The 16914-nt window shown below is 48.3% G+C and overlaps 1 long non-coding RNA gene across 1 annotated transcript; it reads right to left on the minus strand.

Annotated features, from left to right (window-relative positions):
• Nucleotides 1-7663: 7663 nt before the first annotated feature.
• On the minus strand, nucleotides 7664-15328 carry LOC148182524 (uncharacterized). The gene is made up of 4 exons (XR_015774599.1): nucleotides 14799-15328; nucleotides 12682-12928; nucleotides 11762-11890; nucleotides 7664-11170 (listed from the first exon to the last, which is right to left on the minus strand). It is a non-coding gene; the product is annotated as an uncharacterized LOC148182524 (long non-coding RNA).
• Nucleotides 15329-16914: the final 1586 nt, after the last annotated feature.

Raw genomic sequence — 16914 nt, forward strand, 5'->3', positions numbered from 1 at the left:
GCCGTGGCAGAGGGTTGAGCAGGATGTGCTTTAAGGTTCCTTTCTACCCAAACTATTCCACAGTTCACAGAATTCTGTGGTCTAGGGATGAAGGCACTCAGTGTTTTGCTGGAGGTCCCATGGGATTTCTGACAGAGTTAAGGGGTGAGAACAGATCTCTGTGTTCCACTGTGCAACACAGATCTGACAAGATCGCTCTCGTGCACAGAGCAGCTGACACAGACTCTCACCCAAGTGTCCCCCAACAAAAAGTGTTGGTTCTTTTTGTTTTGTTTTGTTTTGTTTTTGGGTTTTTTGCCTGTAAAAAAGGCGGAATCCTTCCATTTTAGGAGCAGAGCATATGTGATCACCAGCAGGAGAGAGCGTGCCACCAGCACAGTGATGTGTGAGAGCTGTGGGACCTGGCCTTGGCCTGAGAGCAGCAAATCACAGCTCAGCACAGGCAGAAGGAGCTCCACTGACAAAGTGCTAAGCAAACAGAGGAGCTGGTGTGAGGAAAGCAGCATGAGCAGAGGGTTGGAGAAGTATGGAGCAAATATACAGGCAGAAGAGTTTCCAGGCCAGCACTGCTGGCTGAGAAAGGTGAGGTCCCACAGTGTCACTCCTGTGAGCCTCTTCTGGCAAGTTGGGTGAGAGGGGGAAAGACACAAAGGCTCCAGAGAGAAGATGAAGGAAATGCAGGTTGACACAAAGCCCTGAGAGAGGAGGAATGCCCTGGGGGGTTCCTGGATGGGTTCCTACAGAAGTGAAGCTAAGCTGGCAGGGAAACCTCATAGGGCAGCTGAGCTCTTGCTCTGCCCCAGCCAAGTGCAGGTCTGCTGTGCTGCAGGAGGAATGGCACTTCCACGGGGCCAGCAGCCAGTGGGGTGTTTTTGTCAGTGTCCAGAGTTAAAGAAATCCAACAAAAAGCTTTGCCTCTAATAGCCAGCCTCTGGCTGCAGCAGGGAACAGGAACAGGGATGTGCACTGGGATTCACAACAGTCCAAAAGGTCTTCTACTCCCTTGTATTGATTTTCTTGGACTCCTACACTTTGAACTTGATTCTGCAGGTGGCCTCTTCCTCCTGCTGGGTCATTTAGTTTCTAATTTTGAAGGGGCAAAAGCTTGAGGGATTTCAATCCTTTTCTGAGTGCATACATGCTTTGTTGGTTGGTAGTGAGAGTGTCACACAACCGGTGTGAGATGTCTCAAAAGGCACTTCATGGAAAAGGACAAACCACTCATCATTCATGCAGCCCTAAGGACACCAAACCCTGCTGTAAGTGCTCTTTGAAATCTTTATGAAATGTGTGAGAAATACAGTGACATTCAGTTAATTCAATTGCAGGATAATTTGAACTTCTGTTTAATTCAATCAAAACTCCTGAAATAAAACCATTTGTATTCCTGACACAAACCCATTTGCACTCTACTTCTGCTGAGCTGACTGAGATGTGATGAGTTTTTCACTTAGAGGCCACTTCACAGCTAATTTTTATACTGTTTTTGCTTAACTGACAATAAAGAAATACTCACACTTGTACGCCAAATTCCTGCCTCAATTTATAACATTTCCTTGCACAAATTGAGTCATTCCAGAAGAAACCCTCAAGTACATAAGAAGCCCTCAAGCCAAAGGGGTTGAGGGCTCTCTCCTGCTGTGCTGCAGCCAAACCAAAGCTTCCCTCTCGTTTTGTTGAACATTCCTGCACACACAGACGGGACCTTGTGAGGTGTGAGCAGGCTGTAAACCCAAATCCTTGCTGAGAAGAGGCCAACATTGTGAAAAGCACAAAAGCAAAGGGGCTGAAGGTGTGAAGAGAGAGTCAGTCCCTGAGTGCTGGGCTCCCACACCAGGCAGGGACAGTGCCAGTTACACAAACCTCACAGAGCTGAGTGTGGGGGGTAAGAGGATTTCTTTCTTTCAGACAGGAGTGGGAGGAGCTGGGTCAGGAAGCTCTGCACGAGCACACCTGGGTTGTTTGCAGGTACAAACGGTGCCATCCATCACCAATCTTTCAGGAGAGAGGGAGCAGTGAGCTCCGGGGAGTGTAAACTCAGCATTACCCACCCCACCGGGAAGCACTGGCCAGTTTTATTTGTTCTCTCCCTCTTGATCTCTCTAGCATAAGGCAGAGCATGTCCTCAAGAGTCCAGCAGCGAGGAGGGGATGTGCCATGAGAGCAGATCAGGGAACCTTTTGTCCCTGCCATCACCCTGGGGCTGCAGTCCTGCTGTGCTTGCACAGGGGCGACTGGATGGGCCAGAGGAATTTTAATCCTGAATGATTTCCACATTCCTTCCAGCCTGGCAAAGGAATCTGCTGAGACATCAACTGCCTTGTCCAGCTCAGCCTGTCCTGCATCTGATAAGTTAATTGAGGATTTAATTGAGGAATTAATTGAGGCATTCTGCTGGTTACCACAACATTATCAGTTAGCTTCCCAGAGTTGGAGCTTTCCAGTTCATTTGGACTCAGTCCTGTAAATAACTAAATACCATCAACCTCCTCCAAAATCCCTGGAGTGGTGGCTGCTGGAAACTTGAGGGATCAATATCTTTTTTGTCAGCCTTTCTTTGAGTGCTGTTTTGCTCAGCTCAAGGAAGAAAGTTCATTTTGGAAGCAGAAGTGCTGAAAAGTCTTTTTCCCTTCATGTCCCAGCTCTGCAGCTGCAGCTGGTTGTGCTGTTCATTAGCTCTGATTCTGGCATTTGTCTTGGTGGTCTAGGAAGATGTTCAGCTTTCATTCTTAAAATCATACAATACCCAGAGAGATTTCCACCTCTGTTCAGTGCATTTGTGCACATTGGAGATGTAAGATGTAATGCAGCTGGAAGGCAATGACAGCACTTCTGTTAAATTTGAGTTCCTGAACTATAACATTTTAAACCAAAAACTTGATGTGATTATCTCTAACCCTTTGGGGCCCATTCTGGTCTTATTCAAATTGGTGTGAATGGGAACAAGGTAATGGGGTAGTCATGGGAAAAGGAGGCAGGGACAGCTCTGCTATTCCAGAGTCACAGAACGGCTTGGATTGAAAGGGACCTTAAAGTTTATCTCATTCCATGGACACCTTCCACTATCCCAGGCTGCTCCAAGCCCCATCCAGCCTGGTCTTGGGCACTTCCAGGGATCCAGGGCCTGCCCACCCTCCCAGGGAACAATTCCTTCCCAATATCCCATCTAACCCTGCCCTCTGGCAGTGGGAAGCCATTCCCTGTGTCCTGTCCCTCCAGACCCTTATCCAAAGTCTCTCTCCAGCCTTTTTCTGAGCTCCAATTTGCCCTCAGTAAACCTTTTCTAGCTCTTTGTGGTCACTTCCCCATCCTGCACACATTTCCATAAGGACTCCAAGAGGAAGTGCTCCACGACCTATCTTGGCCTAGACAGCTGACTGGTCCAGAGTTCCCAATATTCTTCTTGCCCCAGCTGATGCAAATTCAGCAGGAATGTAAACCCCTGCCCAAGCCCCTCCCTAGGCATTTTTACTGGCTTCAAATCATAAAGGAATGCCACTCTGATGAACACAGGCAGAATATGGCCCCAAAGCTCTTCTGGCTCAGAGGTGCTTTTTGCTCCTGTTGCTCTTGTGCCTCTTTCTCTTCAGCTGAGCAGCTGTTGCAGCTGTGCTTATTCCAAATTGCAGCATGATGTTAATTTTCTCAGATCTGTCTATCGAGGAGGATTTCATTTCAGTTGGCAAAAGACAATGCACTGAAACAGCTACAGCCAAGACAAAGATGGGAATTAACATTTGTAAAGAAAGAAAGGGACAAAAGAAATGTTGGTGACAAGGAAGAAAGTGAAACAAAAATGAAATCATTGTCATTGTCTCACTACAAAGGAGAAGGGCTCCAAAGATGAAGATTCCTGCTGCCTGGGATTCATTCCAGAGCAGGAAACAGTTTGTCCATGAACAGGACGTGGCTGTGAGTGCAAAGGGCTGCATCACCCACCATCATTCCAGGAGAGGGGATTCAATGATCCATTCCATGGTACTCACTATCAAAGCTGTGCATACCCCTCTGTAGGCAGGTTGTTTTAAAATGTCCCACCAGGAAGAAGGAAAATGTCCCAAATGACCACCAGGTTGTGTTACAAGCTTCTGACTGATCCTTAACCTTCACCTGCTGCTGGTGATTAGTCAGGAACAGGGAAAGCTGGGAAAGGTCACTCCTACCTTGTGCTGTTGTGTGTTGAAAACACGAATTCCTTCTACTTTTACTTCCAGGAGGTCTCAGAGGGGCCTGTGGTCCCGTTGATATCCCCACAGTCACACCCACGACAGGCAGCTGTGATGGCACACGCCAGAGGCTGTTGGCATCTTGGCAGGATGGGTGTTCTGCAGGCCAGCACCACCAGCCCTCGTGCTGCTCAGAGCCTCTGGCTGCAGTCAGAGAACAGCCAAATTGGATAAGTTTTAACAAAAATGTAGGTAGCAAACATGGAACAGGTGGGTGCCTACATGTACAGCTGTCACTATGCTGAGTGACTCCAGGCTGGGAGTTGATGGGTGAACTAACACCACCTGTGAGGGCTGTCCTGAGGGCTGTAGACACCCAAAATCCTTGCTGAATACCTGCCCTGAAATGGAAAACACTCTTCTGGAAGGACTTGGCTGTTTCCTAAATGCTTCCATGGCTCAATCCTCATCTTCCCTAGGCAGGAACCATCCTGACTTCACATCCCAATGCCTGGCTGGTGCCTTCCCAGTGCTGGACATGCCTTGTGCTCGTGCTCTCTGTGGAGTCTATTTGCTTGTGAGAACTTTTCACAAGGTGATTTTCTCCTTATTTTTGCCTCCAACTTCACCTCTCTGAAATCGGAGATGGGCCTAGGAAGATAATCCAAGGAGTCCTGCTTTGGGCTGGTTTGTGTCTTGCATATCATCTGTCTGAAGTGTTAAAAACTGTGTGCTCCTTATGAATGCCTCATTCTTCACCAAGAGAGACTTTGGACATGAGCATGGAGGCACAGGACATAGAGGAATGGTTTCACATTTACAGAGGGATATTGGAGAGAAAATCTTCCCTGGCACAGGGTGTACAGAGAAGCTGTGGCTGTTCCATCCTTGGAAGTGTCCAAGGCCAGGCTGGATGGGGCTTGGAGCAACCTGGGATGGTGGAAGGTGTTGGAAGTGGAGGGGGTTGGAATGAGCTTTAAAGTCTCTTCCAAACCAGACTATGATTCTGTGATTCTCCAGAAATTTCAACTCTGGTATTCTGAGGGGAAGAGTGCAGCAGCCACTGTGACAGACTGAAAGGTTCACCCTGATTGCAGCCCTTGCCGTAACAAAGGAGCTGCCAGGGAGCAGCAAAAGGGGAGTCAGGTCCTGGACTGGATCAAGGGATTGATGGAGCCCTAGAGACCAGGAGCTGCAGTGTTCAGGGAGCTGCCCACACCCACAGGGGTCTCCAGGACAGGAGTTCAGCTTGGGGCACGTGGAGGAGGCTGTGCCTGTCCTCCTGTGGATAAGTCACACAAATCCTGGTGAGGCTTTTCCCACTCAGAAGAAGCCAGTTCTTGGTGGTCTGCCCATCCCAGCCTGCTCTGCTGCCCTGGGTGACAGGAACTCACCGCATGCACTGGAGCAGGTGCTTCATCTGTTCCGGGAGAAACACCCTGAAATTTGGGGAGTTTGTTGCAATCTGCAATTTTTCTGGTCTGGGTTGGTTATTGTCCATCCCAGGTGACAACAATCTGATGCTTAAATTCCTCTTCCCACAGACAGGATCAGGTTGTGCCCGGGCACTGGAGGTGTTTTGGTTAGGGGGAACAGCTGTGGGCCAGGATCCACTCTGGACACGAGTGGACTGATACAGGATCATGGTGAAGTGCAATTGCAGTTATATTATTATTATTATTACTATCATTATTATCATTATTATCATTATTATCATTATTATCATTATTATCATTATTATTATTGTTGTTATATTGTATTTTATATATATATATATATTATATTATATTATTCCCATCTCCCTGTTTGGAGCTGACTCCAGGCTCTGCCCTGGAGCTGTTCCCCAGCAGGGAGCTCACTTCACAGCCCGAAGTCAACAGAAACTTTGGGACATCCAAAAAAAAAGATCTTTTTTTTCAAGATGAAACTATTCTTCAAATGGCAGCTAGTACCTGTAACTCGGCGACAGTTTCCCCAGTAGCAGGCACAGGCGTGAACAACGAAAGCTCAGCCAAAGGACAGATCTGAGGGTTTTGTGAGGCTGGGAATCAGCTTTGTGGGAACCGCAGGGACTCATTTACAAGTAATGAATCATGAAACAGCAGGAAGCGAACGAGCCAAGAGAAAGTGTGAGCTCTGCAATTAACTCCGGAGTGCTGAGGTGAATAACAAAGCGACACCATAGCAGGGCAGAAAGCAGGTCTCCAAGCTGGGAGTGTTGCAATTTCTGTACGCCAGTTTTCCCAAGCAACTTTTAGTGAAAGAAATTGCTACTTTCTCTTGAACTGAAGCAAATCCCATGTGTGTATATTTATCAGGCAAAACGACTGATAGCTTTTAACTGGAATTTAAATTTATGAGTGACCCAGATCAGCAAAAACCAGGAAAGCATCTCCTTGAATAGTCCTGGTGAGGCAAGGTGAGCAGCAGGTATCCGATAAGCCCTTGGGGCAGGTGAAGGATGGCTTTTCACTGTTAGAGGCACTGGTGGGTTATCAGTTTACAATGAAGATGAAGGAAAATGTGTTATTAATTATCACCTAGGTACGGGGAGGGGTTGGAAGTTGAAGTGAGAAGGCAAAGGACCCAGGGCAGCACAAAGTGTATGTGGCAGAGCCACCACGAGCAGGACCCAGGGCTGGTGCACAGGACAGTGTGTGCTGCTCCCAGCCCTGTTAGACACATGGTTACACACTGCCTGGGAAGGGAGAGCTCTCGGACATAGAGACAAAACTCTTTCAGGACAACTATCTTTTATTAATGTCCCCCAGGTCCCAGTAATCCATCCTCTTTGTCTGAGGCACCCTGCCAGGAGCAGCTGTGTCACAGCAGCTGGTTCCCCCTGTAATTCCTGGTACAGTCATGTGGAAGTGAGGAAATTTCTCCAGAAAACATGAATTTCAGCTGCTAAGCCCACGTTTTGTGTTCCTTTCTCCCATCTGATGTAACTGCAGAAATACAGAAGAGCATAAACCACACCATCACCTCTCCTGGGTGACCAAACTTTACCAAACTGCCTCTGGGTGAGGCACCAGACACCTTCACCCTTTGGACACAGTGATGGAGCCCAGCAGGGACACCACAGCCTCACTGGATCCAACAAAGATCCAGTGGATCCTGGAGAGTGTACCCCTGCCATCAGTCCAGACATGGCCCAGGCCTTCACCTGCTGTCCCTTTCCTCCTGCTCTGTATCCAGAGTTTGGGTCACCCTGGCCCTTCATGTTCCCCCCATTCACCCTTCTGCTGGCAAACATCAGAGGAACTACTCTCCTTCCTCCTGTGCCTCTCATGTGGAATAACTGGAGCAGGCACAGGAGGAGCAGAGACTGTTTCTTTTTGTGTCCCTGGTGCAGCATCCCCTCTGAGAGCTGTCAGTTCATATGTGCAGCTCTGGGTTTTTTGCCTGGGCTCTGTGAATAACCACGAATGCCACTTGGCTGGAATAATTGCTTCCAAGCATGCAAAGGATGGAAGACACAGCCAGAGGCACAGCTGGAAACTTGTTGGAAGTGTTCGAGAGACCTGAGCAGAAAGCCTGAGTGGAGTCAGCATTTGTGGCCTCAGCGGTGCGGGGACAGCAGGATTGTCACACAGAGTCCATCACACCAGCTCGTGCTGTCTCTGCCCCAGTGACCCCACCATGCTCACCCCTGATCCAGTGACTAGAGCTGCTGCAGGACAGGCACCAGGGGTGGGAAATGCCCTCTTCCCTTTGGATTGCTTTCAAAGTGACATCCATGAAAAGCAGCGGTGTCCCACACCTGGCATCTAGAGAGCCTTGTTCCTTTGTGTGTTTTCTCTCTCTGCTTCTTCCCTGACCTCTTTTTGTTTTCTTTGCACCCCTGTCTGGTTTCCCAGACCCATGAGGAGAGCTGATCAAACAGATGGGTGCTCTGGGCTTGTCTCCCAAGCGTTGGGACAGCTGAGTTAGGCAGGACAGGGAAGGTGGTGCCTGTCAGTGTGAGGCACCAAACCTCTGTGCAGATGCTGTCACCGAGCAGCAGAGCAGCACTCGCTCCCTGGAGCTTAATCCCCTGACCCCAGACCTGCATCACTGCAGCCTCAGGAGTAATTCTTGCTGTTTACATGGGTCAGCAGCCAGACAAGGACTTGACTGGGATTTTCCCAGCGGGTCACACGGCTATTTGCTAATCAGCGGTAGCATAAACACTGCCAGGCTCCTCATGGGTCACTTGCTAGGGACAGGCTAAACAAACCATCACCAGAAGAAAAGCAGCATGGCTGAGTGGATGAGATTTGAAACAACTGTATTGGAGCCCTGAGTCTGTGCCCTGGAGGGGTTTCAGGGCTTGTGAAATGGAGAGGTAGTTAGCTGGGAGGCTTGGATCTCTGTCCTGGAGCGGGCAGGAGGGCGTACATGAGATGGGCCCCATGCGAGCACATGAGCTTGAACCCACCAAGGATGGGAAAGTCTCCCCCTCCCTCAGGCTCACTGTGCCAGGCAGTGCTCCAGGAGAGCTTGGTGATATCTTCATTTCAATTTCAACAACTACTCTGGTTTGCCCCGCCATGTGTGTCTGTTTACCTGGAGATCCCAACTATCCCTGGAAATCCCACCTCAGCTGCCCTGGCAGAGGGCAGCAGTGGTGGTGGAGTGAATTCCACAGAGCAGCAGCACAGAGGAGACCTGGGCTCCCAGCTAGCAGCTGCAGAAGGTGAAATTTGTGGTTCTTGATGTGTTGTTCCCTTCCAACCCTGTCCTAGGCACAGCTAAATGCAGGAGTGAGTCTGGCACAGAAGTCACTGAGCTCTGCAGAGTGTGGGGTGGGAAGCATCTTAAATCAAGCAAGTACAAAGGGGCCAAGAGCCCATACACACCCAGAACCAGCTGTCCCCATCCCGCTTGCCAGGACCTGCATTCTGCAGTGCAGGCAGACCTCAGGTTTCCAGGCTGAATCTACAAGGGCAGCATTGACCTAATTAGTCTCTGAAACAAACGGGAGAGAAAGACTCGCCGCCGTATGTTGCAGAATGAAATCCTCTCCCTCTCCTTTTGCTCTCCTGGCCCCGGGGATTCATCCCAGGCAGGTGCGTCTTTGATTGCAGCAGGTTTTGAATCCTCTTCCCTCTCCTCGCGGGGATGCCACATGCTGTCTTCTGACCTCGTTAGCTTCTCCTCCTGTTCCACTTCCCCGCTCTGCACTCCCAGCCCCAGCGATGTGCTAATTACCACAAAGCAATCTGCAGGAACGCGCTCCTCGGAGCGGGGAGACGAGGGAGACGCTCTCAGACTCGTGGGGGAGGGAGCAAACTGGGGGAGCAGGAGCTTAGCTTAGCAAGGCTGATGTCTGAGCTTGGACCAGGCTCTGTCCCTTGCACAGGTCAGTGTCAGGTGTGGCCAGTGGGTCAGTGCCATGGGTCAGTGCCATGATGTGCAGGAGACCAAGTGTCCCATGTGGGGTCACAGAGGGCTGTGCTGCCTGCCCACAGGGCCAGCTGGGCTCCCACATCCCCACAGGGGCTTGTGTGGCCAGGGGGCTTCCTGGGCCTCAGCTGCACAAGGCATGGATTTGCTGTGCAGGATAACCTGAGCCTCCAAGGCTGATTCACCATCTTCCCTCAGCGCCAAATTCCCCTTGCACCGACTCCTGCTACACTCTGGCCGTGGGCAGGCCTCGTGCCAGCCTTGCTCTGGGCAGGGCAGTGCTCTGGGCACCACTGCTGCCAGGAAAGGGCAAGGTGTTCACTCCAGGAGTGCACACCTAAATACACCTAATGCATCTGGACGGCTTGGGCCATAGAGTGCACCAGCCAAGCTCTGGGGAGTTTCTTATCAGAGCCTATGGAATTTCTCAAGGTTGCTGAGACATAAGCTGCTCTGAAAATAAGACAGAAGAGGCTAAAAAGTAAGAAAATAGGACCACAAGAGCCAGAAAACAGAGGGTGGTTGAACACCTGGACTGTGACCAATCCTGTGGCCCAAGGGGTGCATGCAGAGAGCGTGGACAGGAGAGGGACACCAATGAAAAGATGTGTGTTAATGTGAACAGTAGTTATTAAACATTATTAAAACAACAGATTTTTCTGAGGTCAGGAAATATTATGGATATCATTGATCTTCTACCCAAACCCAAAAGAGAATAGGAAAGGATGTCTTTGATGGACGTTCACTCTCCTAGCTTCATGTAAGAGTAGTTGTTCTTAGGGTGTCCAGGGGTGGGGAGCAGAATAAACCCCCCATAAGGGAAGGGGTCACACACAAAGCTCTGGGGCCAGATGGGACCCAGCCAAGGCTGCTGAGGGAGCTGACAGAGCTCCCTGAACCACTTTTCATCATGTATCAGCACTCCTGACCCACTGGGGAGGTCCCAGTTGGCTTTAGATTTTCAAGTGTGGAGCCCATCTTCAGAGAGAGATGGAAGGAGGAATTTTCTCTCTCCCTGCAGTTCCCTGGAAAGAGGCTGTACCCAGGTGGGGGTTGGTCTCTTCTCACAGATGAAAAAGAATAAGAAGAAATGACCCAAAGTTGCACCAGGGGACATTTAGATTGTATATTAAGGAAAATTTCTCCATGGAAAGGGTGGTCAAGCCCTGGCACAGGCTGCCCAGGGCAGTGGTGGAGCCACCATCCCTGGAAGGATTGGAAAGATGTGTAGATGTGTCACCCAGAGATGTGGTTTTGTGGGACTTGGCAGCGTTAAATTCGAGGTTGAACTTGGTGATCTTAAAGGTCTTTTCCAACCTAAGTGATTCAATGAGGTCCACTGGTCTGGAGAGGTTTCATGTGAAGTGGGTTAGGAAACTGTGTAAGCCAACAGAGGGCAAAAAAACTCATTTCCATGGCAAACCCCCCTCATTTCCAGGGCAAAAAAACCCTCATTTCCAGGGCAAAAAAACCCTCATTTCCAGGGCAAAAAAACCCTCATTTCCAGGGCAAAAAAACCCTCATTTCCAGGGCAAAAAAACCCTCATTTCCAGGGCAGACGGGGCCATTTGGCTGGGATCAGCATGGTACAGTGCATTTCAGCTATGCCAACAGGCCTGTACAAGAAAAAGAATTCTTTCTTCAGAAGAAGTTTCTAGCTGCACAGTCTGGACCAAATTCTGCCTGAAAGGTACTGTGATCTTTTCCTGGCACGTCCCTGTTAACCCTTTGCAGTTGCACAATCATTTTAACAGATACATGCACACATAATCATAATTTACCCTGTGGTTTATCAATACCAAATTCAGCCACTGCTGAATGCTAACAACTAAAGTGCTGTCATATTTAGGGAAGCTGAACAAAAAGGTTTTTTCCGCTTCCATGTTTTCTCAAGAAAATAAATATTCATTGCAGTTTGATATACCAGCTCACATGGGCAAGTATATTTGCATAAATACTCAAATGAGAATATTTGCATGAGTAATTAGGACATGTTTGTTTTTCACGAGTGCTTATTTAGAAGGAAGTGTTTTTCTACCAAATATATATATATATCTATCTATATATATATCTATATATATCTATATATCTATATATATCTATATCTATATATTATCATCTGTAAAAGAGGTCATGAATACAAACAAAATGATTCATGGGGATTAGTCTGAAAGATTTCCCTGTGTGTCTGTAATATTTCCACTCACCTCTGGTTGCTGCATGGTAGCCAGTCATCTGCAAACCCTGATGAGCTCTGACACGGCCTCTCCAAGTCTGCAGGATCATCTGGAGCACGGATGGAGGCATTACTGCAGGTTCCCCAAAGCACCGAGCTCCTGCCAGTAATTAACAATATAAGAAATAAGAATATTAATTATAATAAAATAATCCTCCCTCGACATGAGACCCTGAGTCTGGGCTGACACCTGTTATTAATCCCCAGGATGCTGCTCCCAGTTAATGCTGCCTGAGCCCATTAAGTTGGATCCAAAGGACAGGGAGCTGCTGTGTGTCTTGCAAACCCAGGGGACTGACAGCAAAGATGCTGCTCAAGGCTTCTGGTCCACATCAGAGCCTGTCTTTTTTGATTCCAGACCTTCCTGACACGCTTCTCCCACTCCCTGTGGGTGCACCTTCCATGAGCTCTGTGCTGATGGGACCCATGGGGCTGCTTCTGATGCCTTTTTCAGGCTAAAAACAGAGGCCAGACAAAATTAAAAAGGTAAAACTGGTGAAGGGCCTTCAGATACATTTCAGGCAGATGAAGCCTCCCCAGGGGGCTATACCCAAAATGAATGATGGTCAGGAGTTTTTCAGACAGATGTAAGTTTGGTTTATTTGCATATCAAGGGTTAATTCTCCAGTTACAGCTTCAGGTAATGAAGTCAGAAACCCTTAGTTCACTCCCCCGTCCCTGATTCACTTTTGTTTATAATTTTTGGGGCCCGAGGCAGAGAGTGTCCTTGGATCCCAGGCCTGGAAGGATTGTTTTGTCTGACCAAAATGTGAAGAAGAGTTAACTAACAATCTATATGGAGTTCAGAGTTCTACACTACTGCATACAGGCTCTGAAAAATATAAAAGCTAAAACCCTAAGGAATCAGTTCCAGCATGGTTGTGTTCTCACCTTCCCTTCTGAGGGCTCGAATGCAGTGTTGGGAAATCAGCTGGATTCTGCTGTGCTGGTTCCCTCCTCTTGCAGAAGGAAGAGCTCCTTCCCACACATATTTCCCTTTGTCTTTGTTCAGGGTTTAACAATCTCACGAGCCCTCTGCCACTGCAGGTTTCTGAGTCATGTAGGTTGGCTTTCCAGAGCAGATCAAAGCAGACACTGTCCAGGTGCCTCTGGAAGCTGTTCCTCAGTCCTCTGGAGCCTTCAAAAACCCCAAAGTGACACCAGAATTACCAAATACTGCTGCAGTAGGTTTGACCTCTTCAGACAGTGTGATTCCATGATTTCTTTCTCCTGATCTTCCCCTCAAGAGAGCTCCACCCCACCTCCCATTGCCTTCCTGGCCAGTGCAGGAGCTCCTGAGCACACAGGAGCAACTCCAGCCCTCAGCTGAAGCTGCTGAGTGAGGGCACAAGGACAGCAGGTTACTCCAACAATTACTAAATGCTCCTAGCGGTGATGTGAGGTCCTGGCAGATGCAAAGAAGGTTCAGCATGGGTCCTGCAACTGGAAGTTGAGAAGGAATGTGAGACCCTGACCTGAGGATGACCTGAGAACAAATGTGGTCCAGATTTCAGCAAGTGGTTTGGATGAGGGCTGAGGAGAGATAGAAGTTGGGGTCTGTGGGACTACAGTTTCCTGGCAGAAGCAGGGGAAAAGCACAAAAGTGAGAGACCAACCCCATGCTGGCATTTCAAGAAGGGGAATATCAGTTATTTTATACCCCATTGGCATTCACAAAAGCCTTATCAGGCACTGGCCCCAAATGGAAAGTGTCCAGATAAGGTTTTCTAGAGTGATTCAAGGCCCAGGAAAGCTCACTTACAATGGGGCTTCTACTGCTCAACCAAATCATTTTAATAAACGAGAGAGATACAACTCATAACAAACGTAGGTGGATAAATTGTAAACTGATTTCTGCTGGGTTGCTCACCAGTAGGAGAATTACAACCAGACCCACTGAGTGGGAGCTGCAGCAAGGCAAAGTCAAACTGGAAATAATTGTTAAAGCCACCAAGCCCTGGTCAATTCATCATGCCTGAGCTCGACCTCAGGACATGGCTCTTAAATCTGTTTGGATGTCTCTTGCCCAAATATCTGGTTGGATTCAAAGGGAGCAGGATCCAGCCTGGCTCTTCACTGCTCCTGCTATGCAGCTGCTCAGATGGGCCTGGAAAAGCTTTGCTGATGCAGGCAAAAGCATCCCTTTGGCAATGTAACTCCCAGAGTTTGGCCTTTACTGTGCAAAGAAAAGTGAGTGAATGCTAACAGAGATGTTTTGATGCCCAGGTGCAGTTCCTGCAGCCCAAGGTCATGGAGTAATGGCAGTTACTGAAGTTTATTTGCCTCGACGCCCTTTCCAAAGCAAACCTCCTTTGCACAACAGGAAATTGTCAGTTTTGGGGCCATTGATGGTTTTAGGAATTGCCAATATCTAATATTTAATGCCATCAGCACTTCAGAGTCCGAAAGCAGCTCCAGGAGAACGGCCTGAGCTCAGCAGGGTGAGCTGGTGATCTGTGCCCTACTTAGCTGGTGTATATATTTGTCAGTAAGTGGGGCACTCAATAACCTCAGATCTGACAGCCTTCAGATCCTGTATGGAGAGATGTCAATCATGCTGGCTTACATTAAACATCTTCTCAGGCATCTGGACTATATTATAATATCCCATCAGTGCCAAATTATAAACACGAAGCACACAAGCTAATCTCTTGATTCTGGCTTATTTCCCTTTCAGACAGTCCATGGAAGAAGGAAAAAATGTTTTATGTCAGCATAATAAAATTATAAACCATGTGTGAGGGAGGGCAGAGCCATCACCTGGTGTCTCTCCTGAGCCAACTATGGATTTTTGCAATAAATTTAGTGGATTTGGCCATTTTCACTCTCTGGCCTGGTAATAATCATCATAGTGAAGACACCCAATAACCAGTAAATGGAATTACAGAGGAAATCCTTTGATGTTTTGTGTGTGCTCCTCAGTTTGCTCTATGACATGGTCCCACCTGCCCAGAGCTGGACCTGCTGTCCAAGAGGGACAGGGCAGTGACCACAGAAATGGCACTGACCTGCACCTCATCCTGCTCTGGGGCACTGCTGGGAGATCTTCAGGAGAATGTGGAAATCACTTGGAAGCTCTCATCAACTGACAAGTGACGTTGACATCTTAAAGTAGCTTCTGGTTTCTTCTTCTTCTGAGAGTCAATTAGTGAAGGTAAAGAACAATTTCCTGGAAGTCCTGGGGATGGGATTCTTTGCAAGCAAACTTGCTGGATAATTCACCCCTTTTCTCCATCCAGCTCTGCTCCAAGGCCAGGAGCCCAGGTCAGCACAGGGGTGTGAGTGTCCTTGGAGGTACCCACAGCTCCATCTCTTCTCAGGCAAGGACAGAGCTACTTGAGGAAAGAAAACAATAGGAATCTTCTTTCACACCCTAAGAGATGGAAGAGCTTGGCAGCACTTTCTGAGGGATGCTCAGCACTCCCAGGAGCTCAGGCTAACCCAACTATCTCCTTGGGAACCTTCTCCAAGGAGCTGTTCCTGGCCCATGGAGCACCAGAAATTGCCCACTGTAGATCACAGTCTAAGTGGGATCCAACAGGAGGAGCTGGACAGGCCCTTCCCAAGGAGAATGTTCCAAATCCATAGCTTTGAGCCCTGCCACATCTCTTTTGCCACAGTGACCTTCAGGTGACCTTGCTTCCCAGTGTGAGAGTAGCAGCAGAAGTGGTTTCAGTCCACTGCAACTGGAATGGACCGGGCAGTTTGCCAAGTGAATATCTGCTGGGTTAATCACTGTGCAAATCTAATCAGGAACTGGAATGTGCCAGGCTCATTACTGAAATTAAATTCACCTCCAATTAAAGAGAGAGCTACAAGCTTCCATCGTGCAGAGGTGCCCCCAGGCTGCCCCTCCCAAAACCAACATCAAATCCAGTCCTGCTGAACTGCAGCTTTGCTGAGCTCTGGAGGTATTTCCAGGTGTGAGGAAGTGAACTGCTGCTTGTGATTTCCCCCAAGGCTCTCTAAGGAGTTTAGTGATGCCTTTAATAAGTCACCTTGCAAGTCAGGAGTCACTTCAATGGTACCATTTCCAAGGAGCACTCACCAAGAGAAATCTGGGGACGCAGTAACTGGAACACTTCCCATGGCAGGATTGTTCTTGTGAGCACCTTTATAAATTCTCACCTTCACATGCTGAATCTTTCCTTGGGACCTGTGCACCTTATGTCTAGACCATGGAGTCCAAATTAACAAATTTAGTGCTGAGAACAAGAAGGCTGCAAAGTCAAGCAGGCAAAGTGTAGAGATGATGACTGAAAAGTTGTTCAAGCTTCATTTGTCCCTTTGGTTTCTACATTGCACTTGCACAGCCTAACCACATCATCTCTGCCTCCATCTGTGATTCACCTGGGCATTATCTGATTGCAGGGAAAAACTTTCAGTATCTCAGGTCTAAATATGTGCCTGTAACAGAAATCCAGCTCTGAAGACTTGGGAGGACTGCAGATAAAATTCCTGACCTTATTTTCTCCTCCAGTACTGAAAGAAAAAACAATCCACTTAGATTAGGGCTTGGCTTTCACCTAGAGGTGGCCAACATGGGTGAAAAACTTGAAGGCTTCCTGAACACGTCCTTGGTCCACTCACACCTTCCACTGCCTACTCTAAAAACCACAAGTATATCCAAAAATATAGCTGGGGTCTGAAATGCTCCATCCTCATGCCCAGAATCCAGCAGTAGATAACAGCATAAAGAATTACAGACTGGTTCAGGTTGGAAGGGACCACAGAGGATCATCTGGTTCTACCTCCCTTGCTCAAGCAGAGTCCTCCCAGAGCACATGGCACATGCTGGGATTAGCAAGACATTAAAAAACAGCATTTGTTTCAAGTATATAGGAAATTAAATAGGTACTGAAGAAAATACTTCAGCTGGGTGTTCCAGATCTGTGCAGAAGCCACAGGCACTGAGCAGAGCCTTATTGCAGCAGGAGTCTTCATCTTTAAACAAAACCTATTTGTTCCCTCTCAGGCTCAGGAGCCCCAGGATGGATTGGTCCCAATGGTCTGACCATAGCCACAGGTGGGTGTTCAGGTGGCCCATCCTTGCCTTGATGCAGAAGAGGATCATGAAGGAAATTCACAAGGGTGAGCTCATGGGCAGGTGTAAGGTGCAATTGT

The sequence above is a fragment of the Pseudopodoces humilis genome, chromosome 27 (assembly GCF_049639895.1).
Source record: "Pseudopodoces humilis isolate 2021_Gansu_Grassland_sample_001 chromosome 27, ASM4963989v1, whole genome shotgun sequence".
Taxonomy (NCBI): Eukaryota; Metazoa; Chordata; class Aves; order Passeriformes; family Paridae; genus Pseudopodoces; species Pseudopodoces humilis.